Source organism: Kogia breviceps, chromosome 9, assembly GCF_026419965.1.
Source record: "Kogia breviceps isolate mKogBre1 chromosome 9, mKogBre1 haplotype 1, whole genome shotgun sequence".
In the NCBI taxonomy this organism is placed as follows: domain Eukaryota; kingdom Metazoa; phylum Chordata; class Mammalia; order Artiodactyla; family Physeteridae; genus Kogia; species Kogia breviceps.
The window spans coordinates 55368971-55392159 of record NC_081318.1 but is presented as its reverse complement, the minus strand read 5'-3'; the positions used below and the strand labels follow the sequence as shown (position 1 = coordinate 55392159).

The window sequence follows — 23189 nt, the reverse complement described above, 5'->3', positions numbered from 1 at the left end:
TTATTACAAAAAAAAATTTAGAAAATACTATATTTAAAAGCACTCCAGATTGAGAATGTAAATTCTTTCTCCACTGGCTTCAGACTCTGTAACTGTAAAAACCCAATAGTTTTTAGAAAGCAATTTCTATTCTGCAGAGAAAAGGTTCTATAAAGTGCAAGCATTACCAAGGAGCTCCTGAACCATGAAAATGACGGAAATTTGGTTTTGTTTTATTAAAGGTGACTAAAGGTTGCAATGAATTTTTAGAGACTTTCTGAATAGAAGACTATGGCCAAAAATCTTACACAGAAATTTTGCTAATAACAAGTCAATGACTGAGAATATCTCTAGTTTCTTACACTAGAACAACAAACACAAACAACAGCTTCTCGGAGATCAGAAGCAGAAAGCACTAACATAGAGGTACTAAGATTAAGAATAGTTACTGAGGGCTTCCCTGGTGGCGCAGTGGTTGCAAGTCCACCTGCCAATGCAGGGGACGCAGTTTCATGCCCTGGTCCGGGAGGATCCCACATGCCGCCAAGCGGCTGGGCCCGTGAGCCATGGCCGCTGAGCCTGCGCGTCTGGAGCCTGTGTTCCGCAACGGGAGAGGCCGCGACAGTGAGAGGCCCACGTACCACAAAAAAAAAAAAAAAAAATGACTGAGAAAAAGAAAGCTGAAGAGGGCCGGTTCTCAATATGCTGGCAGAAGAAGACCCACTCCCTGCTTACTTCAATGAAATTTTCCATCAACATCAACAGTTCCTTCCTGAGCAACTAGTACACAGTACCGAGGTGAGTGTGATCCAAAATAAGCACAAATCTTCTTTTTTTTTGGCTGTGTTGGGTCTTCATTGCAGCGCGCGGGCTTCTCATTATGGTGGCTTCTCTTGTTGTGGAGTCAGGCTCTAGGCTTGCAGGCTTCAGTAGTTGTGGCATGCAGGCTCAGTAGTTGTGGCGCACAGGCTTTGTTGCTCTGCGGCATGTGGGATCTTCCCAAACCAGGGATCAAACCCATGTCCCCTGCACTGGCAAACAGATTCTTAACCACTGAGCCACCAGGGAAGTCCCCAGAATAAATACAAATCTTAATGCTCTTTCTCAGAGAGAGAAAGTGGATACATGACAAACTTTTTAAATAATTCAAGACAATATACATGAAGTGAAAGAAAGCAAGGCAGGTGTGTTATAGTTTATATGAAGAGAGAGTTATGAAAGCTGGAGAGTAATGGGGGGAAGGGGGACATCACAGAAGAAACAGAACTCCACCTGAGTGTATGGGTGTGTATGTGCGTGTGTAGACATTCCACTCAATGCAAAGGGAACAAAAAGCACCTGCCACCTGTGTGCTAAGGCTCGTTTCACATCCACTTCCTCTAACCTTCACAACCTCATGAGCATATATCCCCTTAGCAGATGAACAAACTGAACAGGTGGCATGAGATGAATCAGTTTGCATGGCTAGAAAGTCAAGGAGCCCAGACTGAAATCTACAGTTATCTGGTGCCAAAGTCTCTCCCCTCCTCAACCTCCTAATACAAACAAAGTCTCAAGATGACTGTTTAAGCTTCTGTACAGATACTTCCTCTCTTACACATGGGTTTTAAAAAATTAAAAGGAAACTTTCAACACATAATCCTATCAGCTCATGATTGCATAACACCTACTCTATGCCAAACGTTGTATTAAGTACTTTACAAGTATTCACGCACAGCATCCTTGCATCTGTATGAGGACAGAAATATGATTTTTCAGATTAGAAAACTGAAGCACAAAGAGGTTAACTAACCACCCGAGGTCACTCTTCTAGTAAGTGACAGGGCCTTTTGTAAGCATACTCCACACCATTCCCATAAAGTGTTCAAATGAGAATCACCTCAATTGCACAGAGGGGTTCCATAAATAACCCCTGGCAGGTCTCTGGCTTCTCCAAGGGCACCTGACCCAGGAGAGAAATGAGCAGGACTTGCATTTCCCTGGCACAGCATGGCCTGGGTACTGGCTGAGATTCTACCACCCATCAGTTCTGTCACTTTTGCACAGTTATTTAGCTTCTCAAGGCCTCAGATTTGACACCTGTAAAATGAGGAGCTTGTGATAAATGATACCAGAATTTCTTCCAGTTCTAAACTTCTCTGTGGTTTCAATCAACCAGACTTGCTTTATACCAACATTCCTAACTACCAAACATGTGAAAAAGAAAAAAGGAAGGAAGGAAGGAAGGGAGGGAGGGAGGGAAGGAGGAATCAGGGCATAAACGGTGATCTAATTAGTGGATGAGTAAAGACAAATTCATAATAACCTATATGAACAAAATGTATCATCCTGGTTCCAATCACCCTAAAGTTAATAGAGTTATTTTTCTAATCTCTCTAAGTTAGAATCACAAACTTAAAGTATTCCTCAAAGTACCTAGAAAATTGGTTAAAATAAAGAGAACCCAAACTTTTTGTCCCGAGTGAAGTGACCTCATGGAGGTAAGTGCCAACATTTCTTACTCCTTTGTGGAAATACAATTTTGTTTTTCTTTCCTGGAAGTGTTCTAAGACTCTTACCAAACACAGCTCTAGCAGATAGCATATTTAATCCTTGTGCAATGCAGGAGAGTGCTTCACAGACTCCTGGGGCAGCTGTTGCAGCTGCTCGAGACCCTGCCTGGAGCAGCTGGAGGCAGGGCTGGCCTTGTTGTATGAGAAACAGCAGCCTCTTACACAACCATCAATACATTTATAACCTCGCAGACCTTCGAGAAGGATATCCATCCCAGCAACAACGGCTGTAGGAACACAAATCAGGCTTACAAGTGAAGAATGCTTAGTGAAGTCCTAGCACACAAGGGTTAGAATTCCTTTAAACCAGTCACCAGATGACTTACAGTGATAAGACATGTCATAATCAACATGGGTGATAACAGTGAGAGTTTGGGTTAATGCCAAACCAGACGTGGAAGGCACGCGGGTTATCTGAGTATTTGGAGTTCAAGACCTTGTCCAGTTAAATGTCCAATTTCATCCATAAGACCAGGACACATTCCAAAAAACTTGTAACAACAGGTTCTAAGAACAAAACTAAGAGTCAAATTCAGCACTAGGTCTGCCTTTAGCAGCTGTGCAGCATATGTTCTGCACAATTTCAGGGGGTGCGCTTTACATAAACTATGTAATAAATATTGTCCCCTGGAGTTGTGTACTGCAGTGGCCCCACTCAGCACTTCTAAAATAGCAACAAAGCTAGAAAAAGAGCAGCAGCAGCCACGAGTACCTTTGGCCAACAGAAATTTTGCAAAATACATCGGTTCTTAATTTCACCTTAAGAAGACCTCAATAGGCAATTCTTGGCCTCTCGAGTTTTCACAGGATTCCTGTAGCAGACACAGAATTCAATTTACCTGTGTCTCAACATTCTATCATGAAAGGTTTCAGAATCCTTGGAAAATGACCCAATGACCAATGTATGTTCCGTCTCTAGGTGACAAGTGGTATGGCTGAGGGCACCTCAGGCAGTGCCTTCACTCCATGGTTTTGCCAGTTTCCATTTCCTTAGACTCAGGAGCCACTGTTTTGCAGCTGGGCTGTAAAACAACATTCAAGAAACATGAGCATTGCCTCCTAATTGGTACATTCACCAGAGACATAAGGGTAAAAGTTAGTGTGCATTTCCCCAGTGGGCCAAATAGTCCAATTTCAGTAAATCAATCCAACTAGGAGAAGGTCATCAGAACTTATGGAAAAGTCTAAACCACAGAACATGTTATAAGAAAAAATACTTTTATGTTGTCTGAAGGGATTCAAACTAGGTTTTTGAAAGTCCACTGAATTCATTATAATTGTTAAATTGCACACTAGAAAGAAAATATGCACCTGTCTGTATTGTATTGAAGATTATATATATTATATATCAATATGTGTTACATTACCTGCTAGTCTGGAAGATCTCTGACACCAGAAATTCTCTTATATCTCACCGCTGCACTTAGCACAGTGCTAGGAACACAATAATAGTCAATACTTAATGAGTGTTTATCAGGCACGAAACACAGATCTAAGTATTTTACATTCAATCCTCACAGAAATGCTGCAACGTAGGCAAAACTGTTGTTCCCACCTTACAGAACAAGAAACTGAGCCTCAGAAAGGTTAAGTAACTTGCCCAAGCCACAGAGCTAGTCAATAGTAGAGCCATATTTGAATCCAGGGAGTCTGATGCTAGAATCTATGCTCTTAGTCATCACACTATTCTTTCTCAACATTCTACATACTCAATAAATGTTGCTGGAATGCTTATGTATGGGTCCTTCATTACAGAAGTACTTTAAACCATTATCTTCTCCTAAATAGGTTAAACATTCACTTTATGTCATTGATGCTGTTAATTTCTTGGAAAATCCTATCTAAGGTTCAATCCTTACCCAATATTTCACAAAAATTTCCTAATTAGTGGAGTGCAAACTAATGAGGTTGTGCTTTTACTGTAAAGAGTCAATTCAGTGTTCCTTCTGGTAAAAAAAAAAAAAAAAAAAAGTACCATTCTGGTGAGTGATGTTGATAATGAGGGAGGCTTTGTGTAGATGGGGACAGGGGGAGTGGTTTGCAGGAAATCTCTGTAGCTTCCTCTCAATTTTATTGTAAATCTAAAACTGCTCTAAAAAAATAATGTTTGGGGGAAAAACAGTCAATCCAAAAGATCTACAAACACACACTGCCCCCAGCTCCAGGATTCCATCCCCTCCAAGGACCCCAGACTGCTGAGCTCTTTCTGAACTACTGAAACTTTCCCACAGCCCTCTGTAACATTCTTGGAGCCTTTTCTTCATTTCTGCTTTATATCATTATTTGCATAAGCTCCTTGAAGACAAGATCATACACAGGGACTTCCCTGGCGATCCAGTGGTTAAGACTCCGAGCTTCCACTGCAGGTGGCACAGGTCCGATCCCTAGTCGGGGAACTAAAATCCCACATGCCACAGGGTGCAGCCAAAAAAAAAAGAATAACAACAACATATACACTTTTATGGTCTTCTTAACACCTAGCATACCAAAATATATAGTAGAAAATATTTGGATGAAACAGGGGAAATCGAAGCAATAATCACAAGTGTGAAGATTCTTATCACAGGACTTTTAACCAACTGTACTGTAATGTAGGGCAATATTCTTGCAGGCCAGAGTACTTCATAACCTTATTTTAATAAGATTATTTCTGGCAACATTCACAGAGTTAAACTATGTGTATTTTTAAAAAGTAGTTTCAGACTTCTGTCATCTCAACAAGAAATGTCTATTTACTGAACCAAAAAAAAGCTATGTTGCCTTACAATTCTGCTGTTTCTTGCAGACAGATCAGCAGGGAGGCATGCTGTCCAACCCTTTAGGGTCTGAACATAATAATGCCTAGAAAATGCCATAAACTAACAGAGATTATCCCCAGCTATCGTTAATACTCAAAAGTGCAGAATCTTATTTCAACTGGTGTTCTACCAACAATCTGTAGACTCCAGTTGTCCACATTACATTAGGACCACACTTATATAAATACCAACATATATATATATATATGCACACATATATATTTTCAAATGTTAAAAAAGACATAAAAAGGAAGACTGTCATGCATTTTTTAAAATCTCAGGGCTTCCCTGGTGGCGCGGTGGTTGGGGGTCCACCTGCCGATGCAGGGGACAATGCAGGGGACGCGGGTTCGTGCCCCGGTGCAGAAGAGTCCTGCATGCCGCGGAAGTTGGCCAGGCCACTGAGCCTGCGCATCCGGAGCCTGTGCTCTGCGGTGGGAGAGGCCACAGCAGTGAGAGGCCCGCGTACAGAAAAAAAAAAAAAAAAAAAAATCTCAAATGTATGTGCAGAAATCTGAAAATAAGTATTATTTTTATAAATGTTTTACCTGGCACTAAAGGAGAATACGAGATACACTACTATTGTTGTCTTGAATCTAAGTCCACTGTAATCCTAATTCACTAGTGGATAGAAACCACAAGAAACAATAAAGAATCAAACACATTTATCAAAAAGGAACCACCCCTACCTGAGAAATGCTAAACACAGTTACCATATGACCCAGCAATTCCACTCTTAGGTATACAACCAAGCAAAATGAAACCATATGTCCCCACAAAAACTTGTACATGAATGCTTATAGCAGCATTATTCATAACTAAAAAGTGGTAACAACCGAAATCTCTACCAACTGATGGATGAATAAACAAAAGACATCATATCCATGTAATGGAATATTATTCGACCATAAAAAGGAACTAAGTACTGGTACTGACATACTTCAACAGGATGAACCTTGAAAACATGTTAAATGAAAGAAGCCAGTCAAAAAGACCATATAGTGTATGACTCCATTTATGTGAACTCTCTAAAATAGGGATATCTATAGAGATAGAAAGTAGATCCCTGGTTGCGAGGGGCTGGAGGGAGGGTAAGATGGGCAGTTTCTGCTAATAGGTACAGGGTTTCATTTTAGGGTGAGGAAAATATTACAAAACTTCAATCCAATCACAAGAAAACATCATACAAACCCAAATCGAGAGGTTTCTACAAAATAACTGATGCTACAGTTTGAACCAAAATTAGATCCTATGACAAAATAGAAAGAGCATGCTTGGTGCACTAGCTCTGTGACTTCTGCTGCAATACTTATGCTCCCTGGGCCTTGCTTTCCTCACAGTAAAACAGGAGGAGCTCACAGGGTTGTTATAAGTTGTGAAAAGTAAATACCCAGTGACACCTCCAGCACAAAGTAAACAGATGCTCAATAAATTTTTATTTGTGTTGCTGTTGTTAAGTATGCCAGGACGTTAAGATAAATTAAAGACGAGCCTTTAGCAACCAAATGACTCACTTGAGCTGTGCTGTCCAATACAGTGGCCACTAGCCACATGTGTTTATTTAAATCTAAATTAATTAAAATAAAAAATTCAGTTCCTCAGTTCCAGGAGCCACTTTTCACGTGCTTAATAGTCACAAAAGTCTAGTAAATATAGTAACAGCACAGATCCGTAAAAATATCAAAAGATGAATTTCTGTAGATCTAGAACATGATTATCATCACTGCACTTGAGACCTGAAGACACTCCAATGAACACACGTTAAACTTAAAAATAAATAAACAAACAAACTTTACATCCAGCTTTAAACTTTCACATTTAGCCTAAAACACTGTAAGCATCAACTACAAAAAGTTCTCTCAAGACAATTATAAGATGGAGGGAAAATTAAGTTAAGGAATGTTCACAGAAAATATCTGCAAAATATATTTCAAACTAGAAGAAATAATGATAAATCAAACTGCAGCCAAAGTCCTTATCACAGTTGAATGGTCTGGGCTGTTAAATAAGCACTTTCCAAATGTGAAAGTATGACAGTCTCCTATTATTACAAAATGAAAAGGAGAAGGAATAAAGTAAATGAGCAACAAGCGATCTCTGAAATCAACTAAATGTTTGTGACACCAATTTCTCATACATAAATTACATTTTTTAGAAAATATTTTAAATACCTATTTCTCTGCAACTATTTCCAATTCATTTTATCAGTTGATGTTAACATAAGGAGGCTTAAATCTCCAAGAGATGCTGTGTCATATTTTTAAATACAACAGTATTTAAAAATGCTTTAAAAACATGGGCTCGGGCTTCCCTGGTGGCGCAGCGGTTGGGAGTCCGCCTGCCGATGCAGGGGACACGGGTTCGTGCCCTGGTCCGGGAGGATCCCACATGCCGCGGAGCGACTGAGCCCGTGAGCCATGGCCGCTGGGCCTGCGCGTCCGGAGCCTGTGCTCCGCAGTGGGAGAGGCCACAACAGTGAGAGGCCCGCATACGGCAAAAAAAAAAAACATGGGCTCATCCACCTTTATAGTATCCCCAGACAGCAGAGAGGCTTGGTACTCTTGACAACACAAAAAAGTTGAAGTGATTTCCCTGTCATTATACCATTCAGACTTTGGTGATTCAAGATGGGAATTTATATGCTCTGGCTCAGCACCCACATACCCTGAACCAGAAGCTTTAGACAGACCACTAGAAACTCTAAGGGCATAAGTCAAAATCTCTGAAGAAAGACTGGTAAATCCCCAGTCATTTTCTATGAAACAAAAAATAGATATGATTTACAGACATAAAAATCTTGTTTATGATTTTTATTAATAATTGAAAGAAATTACAAAGTCATTCCTCAATATTTCTCACTTTTATTATCACACCAGATGCTTTGAACTACATGGAGAATCTGCAGACTGGAATGGTTCCCCCTAAACAGGCAAAACCAGATCAAGAAGCTTAGTCTACTAGTGCTCTTCAGAAACAGGAAGGAAAAACACCTGTCCACTTTAGATTAAGGAAGATTCTGGGCACTGTGTATGATGCCTGTACGTTCAGATACCAATGATAATGAGTCCAAATTTTTGATGAAATATTGAATAATAATTAAAATCTCTTCCACTGCAACTCAAATGCTCTCACATATAAAATATTTTACCCCTACGAAGGAACGAAATGGAGTCCTCAGAAGAAAAGGGTTGAGCATTTGGCTTTAAAGTGACTGCACTTTGCTTGCCTTATTCCAGCTGGAATACACCCAGCAATTATGCCTGGAAGTTGCAAGGCACTTTCCCCGGGGGAGCTTTAAGTGCTTTAAAAACATGGGCCAATCCACCTTTATAATATACCGGGCAGCAGCAGAAAGAGGCTTGGTACTCTCAAAACCACAAAAAAGCTCAAGTGATTTTTATGAAGTTACACCACTCAGAGTTAGGTGATTCGAGATGGGAATTTGTATGTTCTGCCTCAGCACCCAAATACTCTAAACCGGAAGATTTAAACAGACCACTAGAAACTCTGAAGGGTGTTTCAGAATGCGTCAAAGTCTGAAGAAAAGCTGGCAAATTCCCAGGATGTCAGACCCTTTGGCAGAATTATTGGTGGCCACAGGAAGTCTGGAAAGAATGGCTCTTTGCTTACTCAAAAGCAAGGGAGAGCCGCATTAACATCCCAAAGATGTGTTCATACATCAGATACGCATTTGTAATGTGTTTACTTTCCTCAATTTGAAATAAAAGTCATCTGATAAATTGCTCTTATAAAATTATAAAACAAGTAAGTATTTTATACTTGATTTATTATGTCAGATATTCAGTTTGTATTTCCCCTCTAATTCTCAGGTCATGCATAAGCATGTGATTAATTAAGTGATTAATTAAGACTCAGTGTGTCTGGCAAAGAAGCCAGTATCTGCCCTTGGCTCTGACTAGTTCAAAGAAACCCATTTTCAGGATTACTGCCTGGACTTTACATCTGAGAACAGGTAGTATACTTCCTTTTCCTGTGTTATCTTTTGATGTATATCTTTGCCTTAGTGCTTGTTTAATCAGCCAAACCATTATAACAGGGTAAGAACTGAACATTAGCAGAGGAAAAATGGCATTTCTCCTGGCTGTTAAAAATAAATAAATAAAAACACCTGATAGACCTTCCCAAACTCCACTTACATCTTAAATCCTGGGACACCAGTTCAAAACTTAGGTCCACACAAACACCTACATACACACAAATGTTTACAACAGCTTTATTTATAGTTGCCGAAATTTGGAAGCAACCAAGATGTCTTTCAATAGGTAAATGGTTAAACAAACTGTGGTACATCCAGACAATGGAATATCATTCAGCGATAAAAATAAATGAGCTGTCAAGCCACACAAAGACATGGAGGAACCTTAAATTCATATTGCTTAGTGAAAGAAACCCATCTAGAAAGGCTACATGCTGTATGATTCCAACTGCGTGACATTCTGGAAAAAGTAAAAGTACAGAGACGGTAAAAAGATCAGTGGTTGCCAGGGGTTCAGGGGAAGAGGAGAAGGAATGAATAGGTGGAACACAGAGGATATTTAGGGCAGTGAAACTATTCTGTATGATGCTGTCACAGCGGATACATGTCATTATACATTTGTCAAAACCCATAAAACTGTACAACACAGTGAACCCTAATGTAAACTATGGACTTTAGTTAATGAGTTAATATAGGCTCATCAATGGTAATAAATGTACCACACGAACGCAAGATGTTATTAGCAAAAGGGGAAATTGGAGGGAAAGGAGATAAAAAAAACTATTTTCTATAAATGTAACATTGCTCAAAAAAATAGTCTATTACTTTAAAACAAAAAACAAAACAAAAGCTTGATAGACTTTCCCAAACTTCATATGCATCTTAAATCCAGGGACACAAGTAGAGAATTTTATTTGATTGACGACTCTTATGGTGAACTTAGCTTTTTAGTGAACATGATGAGTTCTAAAAACCACACTTCCAGTTACTTTTTGAAAAAGCTTTTGTCCCCTCCTTGATGTTCTTCTAGTAAACTTAATAAAGATGAGTTTTTCAAAATTCTGGGCAAGGGACAAAGCTAACAACATACAGGTAGAAAGAATAAGCGACCAGTTTGTGAATTGCTGGCGACATTTCACCTTCAGTAAAACAACTCATTTTATGTGCTAGATTGTCTCTTCAGTCACTCTGCTTCTCAAATCCATTACAAGTTTCTTTTCCATTATTATTAATTAAATTTTAACCTAAACTATAAGTTCCCCAAGGGCAGGGGCCATGTCTTAGCTATTTGGGTGGGTTTTTTTTAATTTTTATTGGCGTATAGTTGCTTTACAATGTTGTGTTAGTTTCTCCTGTACAGCACAGTGAATCAGCTATATGTGTACATACATCCCCTCTTTTTTGGATTTCCTTCCAATTTAGGTCACCACAGAGAACTGAGAAGAGTTCCCTGTGCTATACAGTAGGTTCTCATTAGTTATCTGTTTTATACATAGTAGTGTATATATGTCAATCCCAATTTCCCAGTTCATCTCACCCACCTTTCCCCTTGTTATCCATGTTTGTTCTCTACATCTGTGTCTCTATTTCTGCTTTTGTACCCCAATGTTCATTGCAGCACTATTTACAATAGCCAGGACATGGAAGCAACCTAAATGTCCATCAACAGAGGAATGGATACAGAAAATGTGGTACATATATACAGTGAAATATTAACCATTAAAAGAACGAAATTGTGCCATTTGCAGAGACGTGGATGGACCTGGAGACTGTCATACAGAGTGAGGTAGTCAGAAAGAGAAAAACAAACATTGTATAATATCGCTTATATGTGGAATCTAGAAAAATGGTACAGATGAACTTACTTGCAGAGATATTTCTTATCCTCAATGCTGAACATACTGAGAAAAGACGGAAGCAGGAAGGCAGGAAGGAAGGGATGCTTTGCAAATATTTGCCCATACCAGTCTCAACAGGAAACATATCACACACACACTCAAACTGGGTATAATACATTCAAATTGAGTTTGATCAAGAGACAACTTTTAAAGTCAGGGCAGGGTTAGAGCTACGTTACCCACCCTGTGGGTAGGGAAAGGTTAAGGAGTGAGAGTGATTCCTGGAATTCAGAGAAAGACAGAGAGAAAGACAGAGAGGGGAGGGAGGCAGGAAGCAGTGGAGGGAAGGAGAAGTATGGCGCCAACAGGCTGGGACCCAGTAGAGAAGAGCTGAAGGAATAAACACCCAATATCACTCTCGACCTGCCCTCAGATCTCCTGATTTCTTCCTACTGTTCGAATCTGTCTGGAAGCAGAAAGGCAAGGGTGTTCACTAGTGTAATCCAGGTCAGCCACCCAGGGCACAGAGCAGGATGGAAAGGATGGAGACAGAATCTAGGGAAGTAAACAGAAGATACCCAGCACATCTCAAAACACACATGCACAGGAGCATGACCCAAGCGCTCCCAACCTCCGCTTCTACCTATTATAGTCTTTAGACTCAGACCAATCTAGGGTTCAAATCCTAACTTCTGTCACTTTGTAGATGAGTATCTGTGGGCAAGTGATTTAACCTCTAAGACTCAGATTCACCACTTGCAAAACAGGACTCACTAGAGGGACTGCTTGAGGGTTATAAGGATTAAATGAGACAACAAAGAGTGCTTAGTGGCTGTGTACAGGAAGCACCGTTACTACATGTCCCACAACACACACTTAAGTACAGTTTCCAGCACATCATCTTACACTTATTTTGATCCCTTAGCTGTCTAATGTATGTTATCTCCCCGAGTACACAGCATAGTCTTTCAAGACAGGCAAAAGGGACTTCCCTGGTGGTCCACTGGTTAAGCATGCAGGGGGCAGGGCTTCTCTGGTGGCGCAGTGGTTGGGGGTCCGCCTGCGGATGCAGGAGACACGGGTTTGTGCCCCAGTCTGGGAGGATCCCACATGCTGCGGAGCAGCTGGACCCGTGAGCCATGGCCACTGAGCCTGCGCGTCCGGAGCCTGTGCTCCACGATGGGAGAGGCCACAGCAGTGAGAGGCCTGCGTACCGAAGAAAAAAAAAAAGAATGCAGGGGGCGTGGGTTCGGGCTCTGGTCCGGGAAGATACATGTGCCACGGAGCAGCTGGGCCCGTGTGCCACAACTACTGAGCCTGTGCTCTCAAGCCCGCGAGCCACAACTACTGAGCCCACGTGCCACAACTACTGAAACCCACACACCTACAGTCCGTGCTCCACAACAAGAGAAGCCACCGCAATGAGAAGCCCGTGCACCGCAACAAAGAGTAGCCTCCACTCACCGCAACTAGAGAAAGCCCGCATGCAGCAACGAAGACCCAACGCAGCCACAAATAAATAAATAAATAATAAAAATAAATTAATTATTTTTTTAAAAGACAGGCAAGTGCTGGGTCATTTTACTCCTTTGATATCCCCCAATGCACCTACCTGATACAGTGCTGTGTAAACAGGGCAACAAAATAAATATTTACTAAAGAAACACATAACCCCTCAAATTAAAAATAGAAAGGCTTAATTAATTTATTAACCTGCAGAACAGAAGTATCACTAATGAAATCACTTTCTGTCTCCTCTGGTCTATAAAGTGCTCACTTGATTCATAAGTGGATACACCTTTTCAGCAGGTGCTTCAAATTTTAATATATACAAACTTGGCATCATTCCAATTGGGGATAATAAGAAAAAGACGGACCTGGAGGTGGGAATAGAAACAGAAAACAAAGCAGACGGCAGAGCAGGAGTAACAGACCTGGGAAAAATTAAGGAAGATGAGGGAAGATAAGTGCGGGTCCCGCAGGTGCCCACTGGTGGGCAGCATCTGCGAGGATGGAGGCCACTAAAAAGTGTGCAGAAAAGGTTCAAACAGCTGGTGCTCAGGCAAGACCTGTTAGAGCCAAGTCTATTCAGTGGATACTCCTCTGTATTGGGAGGGAAAGAGAAAAGTACTGGGGTTAAATAGATTAAACAAAACTACTCAGGCATCCCTGATAATCCCCATCTCTAAGACCACTATGGAAACAAGAAGTAGGATCCCAGAGGCCTGCCCATGCGTGCAGATCCATAAAATGAAGTCGACAGCTATGAGCACTAAAAACCAGAAAAACACTAAACATCGGGACAAAGAACCAGATGAAGAAAAACAGTGGCCTCCAGCTCTGACATTGCAAGAAAGAAAATAACTACAAACAGACCACAACAACTGTGAGGGAGGACATATCTAGCAACCCAAGTGACTGTTTCAGTCGGTGAGAATGCTGAAACTTAGTTATTTTAGAGGTAAGAGAGTTAATAGAAGAAATGACATGGGTATTGAAAGACTAAATCAGCAAAAAGGGGACACATAGATAACCATGATATTAGTCACTGCAAGAAGCAGCCACAACCTTAGGGCTGAAGAAACAAAAGGGAAGATGTGGGGTTACCAGGACCTGGGTGCTCAAGGGAGGGACTGATAACAGGACTCAAAGCAGGGTGGGAAGAATGGGACACACACAGTATAATTGATACTTGGACCTTGGTTGGCGCCATGGCAGACTTGATGCCAAAAATTCTTAAATAAACTACAGACTAGAGCTGTAGAGACCACAGGAGAAACGCTGACGGGAGCTGAAAACAGCAAAGCCCTTTCTCCCCCTTGCTCCTACATTTCAGTCTTCTGCCAGTGCCTCCTACTGCCAGAAACCAACAGGAATCTAGCTGGCAAGGGAATCTGGAAGATGGATTTCACAGAGCTCCAGCCCCAGCCTCACGAAACAAAGCAGAAAATGGTGGGCTTGAAGCTGAAACCACAAATAAACAGCCGGCACAGTTTGATATCCACATTTTCCCTATTAGGTTTCAAGTTCCTCGACTGAAAACTCCCCAATATTGGTTTTCCAGGAACCTAACCTTGAGAACCAGTGAATGTCATGAAGCTTTTCTGACTAAAAATAAGTTGAAATATTTCACTAAAACTCCTTTCCTCTGTCAGGACTGTAAATATTTCCTATCTATTTAGGACAGAGATTTCATAGGATAGAGAGCATAAAGAAAGACTTATAATTGAGAACACTGGCCAAATACAACAATTTCTTCCAACACAGGAAAATTCTTAATAGACTCCTAGCATTTCCAAAATCTGTTTAAATGCATGTCTCCTAATTCTCCTACACAAAGAGTTGGCCTCTGCATTGGGATGAGATTTGGGGGCCCTGAGAGGAATGAGTATATTTGCTTTACAGGTTAGAGAGATGTGAATCTTTGGGCCCCAGCAGGTGACTAGTCACTCTCCAAGAAAGCTGCCAGTGACCCCAGCCTCCTAGAGCTCAGACTTGTGGAGGCCCCTGCCATACTAAATAGGGCTGACCTGTGTAACCACAAGGATATTACAGAAACAACCATGTGTGATTTCTGCCAAGTCAGAAGATGCTGTAGCTTCCATCTTGCTTTCTCTCTGATTACTCACTCTGGAAGAAGCCAGCCACCAGAATGTGAGAACCTTCTCTGTAGCTCTAGAGAGACATTTAAGTGGCAAGGAACTGAGGCTTTCTGCCAACAGCCATGGTACAAGCACACCCTCCAGGCCCAATCAAGCCTTCAGATGACTACAGTTCCAACAGCTTGACTACAACCTCTGAAACACCCAGAGCCAGCACCATCCAGCTTAGGTTGATTGCAAATTCCTGACCCCCAGAAACTCTGTGAGATAACAGATGTTTATTGTTGTTTGAAGGTATTAAGATCAGAGGCAACCTATTATGGAGCAATAGATGACTAACATACTCTCAAAGAGCCCTCCTTGGGACTTCCCTGGTGGTGCAGTGGTTAAGAATCCACCTGCCAATGCAGGGGACACAGGTTTGACCCCTGGTCCAGGAAGATCCCTGGTCTGGGAAGATCCCACATGCCACAGAGCAACTAAGCCCGTGCGCCACAACTACTGAGCCCACATGCTGCAACTACTGAAGCCCATATGCCTAGAGCCCGTGCTCCACAACAAGAGAAGCCACTGCAATAAGAAGCCCGTGCACGGCAACAAAGAGTAGCCTCCACTTGCCACAACTAGAGAAAGCCCACATACAGCAATGAAGACCCAACACAGCCAAAAAATAAATAATTTTTTTTTAAAAAAAAGGATCCACCTGCCAATGCAAGGGACACGGGTTTGACCCCTGGTCCAGGAAGATCCCACATGCCACGGAGCAACTAAGCCTGTGTGCCACAACTAGTGAGCCTGCACTATAGAGCCCACGAGCCACAACTACTGAGCCCGCATGCTGCAACTACTGAAGCCCACATGCCTATAGCCCATGCTCTGCAACAAGAGAAGCCACTGCAGTGAGAAGGCCGGGCACTGCAAAGAAGAGTAGCCCTCGCTTGCCGAAACTAGAGAAAGCCCACGCACAGCAATGAAGACCCAACGCAGCCAAAAAATAATAATAATAATAAAAAATAAAAATTTTTAAAAGAAGAGCTCTCCTTAGTCATATTCTCTCATTCCTTAGTCAAGTGGACGATATTCGCTTCACATGCACTGCTCCTGGTCCCCTGATTGGGCCTGAAAGCATCTTCTAGTTTCATTAATGTGGTATTTAAAGAGTCCAGCTGCTCCCACCCTCTAAACTAGTCTTTTAACATATCTTGAATTTTCTGTCAACTAAGCCAACAGAGGAATTAGATGACCATGAGGTTTTAAGCCCCTTTAATACTGGAAGGATTCAAGCAGATGATCAAAGGTTATAAAGTACTTCCTATACCAACTGGAAGGTGGGACTAGATGACCAGCAAGGTTTCTAATCACACTAAGAAGATTCTGAGACACAAGTCTCTGGGTGTGTCCCCCAAAATTGTGCAGTAATTCTCATCAGGTATAACTAAGTATTGAAAGTAGCCTGGAGTTCACAGGAAAAAAAACAAAAGAATTAAAATGGCTTATAAACTTAAAAAGAAAAGATGCTCAGACTAACTAATAATTAAAGTAATGCAAATGTAAAAGAACTATTAAGCATTAATTTACATGTGCCAGATTGGAAAAATCTACAAGTTTCAGAAAAGACATCAGGGCAAAGGGTAGAGAAACAGACATGGGGGGGGGGGTGTGAATCAGTGCAAGCTCTTTGAAAGGCAATTTAGGCAATATTAAAATTTTAATTCCCCTTAGCCTGAGTGGCTCAGCACCTTCAGTTGAAATTATCTATTCTCCTGTGTGTAAAGACAAAATCCTATAAATGACGTAAATGGTCACCAATTTTAAAAATGGGTAAATAAATATTAGTGCAACTATGCAATGAATAGCATGCAACCTATGAACAGAATGAGTTGTACCTATATATGGGCTGATACGAAATATTCTCAAGATATATTGTTAGAAAGAAAAATAAGATACATTTTAGTATAGAACTTCTGCAAGGAGTTTTTAAAACACTGTTCATAGTTGCCACTAGGAAGCGGGTACAAGGGACTTGGGAGAAGGAAACCTCTTTGCTGTATGCTCATTTGTACTGCATGAGTATACTCTTTTTAATTTTTTTAAAGGGGGGGAGCTTAATGCAGAAAAAAAGAACAAAAGAAAAAAATACAGGGTTAAGTTATAGCTACTTTCCAAGTAATTTAAAATGCAGTCCATCAAAGTAGCCAGGGTCTGGCTTTGGGCTTAAGACACTCACATGCACATTCAACCTTTAAAAATCATCTCAGAGTAGAAAGGTCCTTCGCACTGTCAGTGTGCCTCTCACAGATTGGGGAATGAGAGCTCTCTAGCCACCATAATGCAAACCACTAACTCAATGACTGGAGAGATCCATGAGATGAACATCTTCCTGCCCTAAGCTTTGTAAATCATGAAATGTGATAAAATTGCCTTTCTTAGAATGTTTAGGCAAAGAGTGGCAAGGCTAAAGAAATAAAAAGGAGTCAGCATTCATTTTACTGACTGGTGGGAGTCATCCAGAGCGCACAACTGCTGTTCAAAAGCTGGCTGCCCCCGCCGACTGCCTCTACCCATAAATGCCAGCCGTGATTTTCTTCTCCATTGACCAAACCCTTCCTGAGACTAAGGGAGCACTTCCCAGATCAGTGATCTGCTTAAAAGAAGTCTAGTAAGTGGCGGTTAATTATTCTCAGGGTGTGTGACACAGAAGGGAAACCGCATTCAAAAAGAACATTCTTTTTCTCTTTGGGCCAATATGTTAAAGATGAGACCTTCGTGTCTTAGAATGGGCTTGTATTTGCTAACAGGTGAGGCACTTTTGTTCATCTCCTGACAAATAAATTGTAACTGTCTAAAAACATTCATTTAAATGTTATCAACTATGACCTATGTTATGACATATTTAAAAAGGAGGAAAATACCCAGAGTTTCCTAAAAACTTATTTAAGCAATGCTATCGTGAGACTAGACTGAACCCTCCCTAAAACAACTTTACCAAGGCCTTCACCCAGATGTTCAGATTCTTTTTCAATTCAAACCTGACAAATGTCTAGAATTTTAAAAACTCCTTTTGAGTTACAGAAAAAGAGGGGGGAAAGGTGTAGAACCAGTTTTAACCAGTCTCTCTGGAGATTTTTAATCATTTTAAGGTTTAAAGAAAAATCATTCTTTTAATAATTAGAAATAAGTGTCAGTTGTGGATGATAAACTGTCAACCAAGCATAGGCCCAAAGTTAGTTTCTATAATCAAAACACTAATACCTGAACTGAAGACTTATTTATCCAGAAAAGGCCAAGTGCCCAAAGTCGTAACAAGTAGAGAACCTTCCAACTATAATAATTTGTCGATATGTATATAAACATGTTAAAAAGGACACATGTAACCCCTAATCACCACATCTCTGTACAATGTAAATTCCGTAAGATCGGGACCCTCATCCTTTCCTACCAAATGCCTGGCCCATGCAGATGCTCACTAAAAGCAAAGGAGCTCATTTTTATAAAAGTATCTACTTTCTTTTCTTAGAATTAAGATCTCGGAAGTTCATAACTATGTACCTTGTGGGTTTTGCCTAATCTTTATGCAAAAATAAAAGCTAAATTCAACTGAATTTTTCAAAGTAACATGAACTTTTAGTCTCATTATATGTTTAAGTTCAGCAAGTTGTAATGTGTCCATGATCATCATTTAGGTACATTAGAAATTCAACAGGCCTTTGGTGACCCCTGCGGGAATCTGATGACCACTCTGGGCTGCACTGCCCAAACGGGTGCCCATAGAATGTTCCTCCACATTGAATCACTGGGGGTGCCCCTAGGAAGAGATCTAAGAGACATGAGGGTAAGGTTAAAACCAGTTTCCTCATTGAAGAATTTCTCAGAAATTTGAACATTAAATGTGCATCCGTCAAGCAGAGGAGGTAAGTTTTCCAAGATTTGAACAGGAAACACTTTGTAAACTATTTGTGGTTATTGTTGGGTCTTTTTTCCCCTTAACATATATAAATGAATTATAGAGCTGTTTCCTCGAATTGGACATAAGCTCAACAGGGATCCACAGATTCCCTTCCCAGCATTGAGACCTGAGACAAGTTATTTAGCTGTCAGATTCCTCACCTGTAAAATGGAAATAAGGATATGACTTAACTCATACTTTGCTGTAAGGAAGTAAAAAACTAAAATATATTAATCAATCAATAATTGTTTTGACTATTATCATCATTCCTGTTTTAGACTGCTTGGACTGCCATAAGAAAATACCAAAGACTGGGTGGCCTAAACAACAGAAATTTATTGTCTCAGAGTTCTGGAGGCTGGAAAGTCCAAGACCAAGATCAGGCAGGGTTCAGTTTCTGGTGAGGACTCCCTTCCTGGCTTGTACCTTCTCACTGTGTCCTCACATGGTAGAGAGAACAAGTTCTCTGGTGTCTCTATAAGGATACCAGTGCTACAAGATCAAGGCCTACCCTTATGCCCTCATTTAACCTTAATTAAAGGTTCCATCTCCAAATACAGTCACATTGGAGGTAAGGCTTCCATAAAGGCTCCATCTCCAAACACAGTCACATTGGAGGTAAGGCTTCAATTTAGGAATTTAGGGAGGACACAATTCAATCCATAGCAATTCCCCTTCCATTTGATTTCTATTCTTTCACTCCTTAGTATCTACTACATTGCTGAAAGAATAAAAATCTCAGGCTGTTGAGACGTGAACAAGTTTGTCCCTTTACTATTGCCGCAGACCCATACAGAGTAAGGTTGTTGGTTTGACTCTCTGGGTCAAATAAATGAAGCCACTCGACCTTGAGAAGACCGAAGAAAAAAGAGAAAGAGAGAAAGTATCCTCCGGCTTCCTGACTCAGCCATCAGAAGAATATCAGGCTGTACAGCAAAGCGATTCAGTTGTACATTAAATCAACTATACACCAATAAAATTAAAATATTTTTTTTAAAAAGAAGAAGATCAGGCTGTTTATCATAAAGGGATCAGACATGGAAAGAGTTGGGTTTGGGAAACATGGGATTCACATACATTTTACAACTCTTCTCATCACCTAGTGGGGAAACCACTTTCAGAAACAAGATTTTGCTGCTGTTGTAGCTGCTGGATCAGCTAAATCCATAAATTTATGAATTAAGAAATTTCCATATGGTGCACATCAAAACAAGTAATCATAATCCTACGTGATGAGAATGTAAAAATGAAAAGCAACTAAAATTAAAAGTCAAAGTACAGACAAATAAAATGTCTGTCTTAAGCATGACAATAACTAACACTAATATTAACATTTGAAAGGAATACAAAGAATGGAAGCACATTAAAAACAAAAACAACTGCATGTACTAATGAACAAACAGGAATCACCAAGGAGCCAACAACTCTTCAGCCAGAGGGAACCTCTGGGAACTCCTTGTCGGCATCACAGTGTTTGATGGCTGTGTCTATAATTCACACTCTCCTTAGGATGCCCTCCCTTTGTCCCTCATCCTTCCTCCAGGCAAAGACTGGTTCAACTTTCAAGCTGCACATATATATAACCTCGTTCCTATAGTGGCCACATCCCCCAGGTTCCTCCTCAAACACCTTGTTATACTTTAATTGAAGCATTCATTTTACCTACTGTAATTAATTATCTCCTCGTGAGATGTGGAAATTGTTTGAGTGCACGGGCTAAATAAGTCTTTCTCATCTTTGTACCTCTAGTATCTGGCACAAGGCCTGACAGAGAGTGGGTATTCAGTAAATGTTCATTGAATAAATAAAAATGCCCATCTGGGACTTCCCAGGCAATCCAGTGGTAAAGATTCTGCGCTTCCAATGTAGGGGGCGTGGGTTCAATCCCTGGTGGGGAACTAAGATCCCACATGCTGCACCGCATGGCCAAATAAATAAATAGAATTAATTTTAGGGACCTCCCTGGTGGCGCAGTGGTTAAGAATCTGCCTGTCAATGCAGGGGACACAGGTTCGATCCCTAGTCCGGGAAGATACCACATGCCGCAAAGCAACTAAGCCCATGGGCCACAACTACTGAGCCCGCATGCCACAACTACTGAAGCCTGCATGCATAGAGCCCATGCTCCACAGCAGGAGAAGCCACCACAATGAGAGCCCACGCACTGCAACGAAGAGTAGCCCCTGCTCACTGCAACTAGAGAAAGCCCGCATGCAGCAATGAAGACCCAACACAGCCAAAAATAAATAAATATATTATTTTTTTAATAATGAATTTTAAAAATAAAAATGCCCATCATCCATGAGGTAACCGCAGGAAACAAACCCAAGTTTAAAAACAATTTATTTAGTCAAAGAAATATAATTTAAAGCAACTTTGACTATGGTAGGAGACACTGTACTTAACAAAACAGTAAAATTTTACTTTAAATGTTAAAAATTGTTCAACCAGGGGGCTTCCCTGGTGGCGCAGTGGTTAAGAGTCCGCCTGACGATGCAGGGGACGCGGGTTCGTGCCCCGGTCCGGGAAGATCCTACATGCCGCGGAACAGTTGGGCCCGTGAGCCGTGGCCGCTGAGCCTGCGCGTCCGGAGCCTGTGCTCCGCAACGGAAGAGGCCACAACAGTGAGAGGCCCGGGTACCGCAAAAAAAAAAAAAATTGTTCAACCCTTCAGAAAAATAACATGGCACTACTTATTTAAAGTCTCAGCAATCTGTTCATTCCTGAGAGTCAGATAGAATTTTATCCAAGGGAAATAGCCAACAGGGGAAAAAAGAAAAAAAACTCGTACAGAAATTTTCATTATTTAAAATATCAAAATATGAGAAAATCCTTACAGAGGAGGAGAATAAGCAAAGTATCCTTCATCAACTCAGTGAAATATTATGCAACAAAAAAACTGATAATTTAAGACTGCAGAAATATGGGGCTTTTTCTTTTCAGTGTCTAAGGTTACATCTGGAACAGTTCACCATAAATGTATGTAAAGGATACAAAGTATGTCATTTCTGGCATACTGCAACCATTGACATTTTAAAAATAGAACTATTACATTATTGTTTAAGCAGCTCTATTGAGTTATAATTCACATGCCATACAAATTACTAATTTAAAATATACAATTCCAAATATATTCACAAAGTTGTGTAAACATCAACATAATAAATTTTAGAACATTTTCATTGCCCCAAAAAGAAACCCCACACTCCCCAGCTGTCAGCCCCCAATCCTCCCATCACTCTCCTACCCAGCCCTAGGCAACCATTAATCTACTTCCTGTATCTACAGGTTTACCTATTTTGGAAATTTTGTATAAGTGGAAACACACAATATGCAGTCCTTTGTGACTGGTTTCTTTCTTTTAGCATAATGTTATCAAAGTTCATTCATGTTTTAGCATCTATCAGTACTTCACTTCTTTTTATTAACAAATAACATTCTATTGTACAGATATATCACTTTTTATTTTTTTATAAATAATATTTATTTTTATAATCAGTTGATGGACATTTGGATTGTTCTCATTTCTTAGCTATTATGAACAATGCTGCTGTGTACATTTCTATAGATGTTTGTGTGTGGACATGTTTTCATTTCTTTTGAGTATATACTGAGGAGTGGAATTACTGGACCATACAATAACTGCATGTTTAACAATTTGAGGAACTACAGACTGTTTTCAAAAGCAGCTGAATCACACGTCTTCGCCAACACTTGTAATTATCTGTAGTTTTTATTCTAGTCATCATAGTAGGTGTAAGGTGGACTCTCACTGCGATTTTTATTTGCAATTCTCTGATAGCTAATGATGTTGAGCATATTTTTATATGTTTATTGACCATTTGTATATCTCCTTTGGAGAAATGTCTACTCAGATCCTTTGACAATTTTTAATGCGATTATTTGTCTTTTTATCATTGAGTTGTAATAGTTCTTTATATTTTCTGGATAATAGCCCCTTATCAGACAGATGATGTGCAAAAACTTACTCCCATTCTGTGGGCTGCCTAAATATCATGGAGATTTCATTCCCACCATAATCCATATAAAACATACATGAATAAGGACTAGGAAAATTTACATCAAACCCTTTTCTCTTTGAAACGATATTTCATTCCTCTTTTCCCTCAGAATTTCATCCTAACATATTTATGCTTGAAAGTCTTCTGATTTATTAATTCTCTATTGTACTTCTCTGCAACAAAGAGTTTCATACATACTTTAAAATTTTTAAGTGCCTTTGATCTCTTGTGACCACAAAACTCTAAGCTTTAATGTTTTTCTTCTGGATTCAGTTATTATAATTATTTTTATATTTTTTGTGTTTTTTTATAATTACTTATAATTATTAATAGGACACAGTAAGCATAATATTGACCATGATAGATACTTATTAAGTATAAGGAATAAATTTCATTGGTAATGCATTGCTTAATAAGGTGAATGGGATTGGGGAAAATTAAGGCATTAAGATTCA

At 40.2% G+C, this 23189-nt stretch overlaps 1 protein-coding gene across 2 annotated transcripts in view; it reads right to left on the bottom strand.

Moving 5' to 3' along the window:
- Positions 1-23189, bottom strand: part of CDK14 (cyclin dependent kinase 14) — a 599292-nt gene that overhangs the window by 538636 nt on the left and 37467 nt on the right. The window lies entirely within an intron of this gene.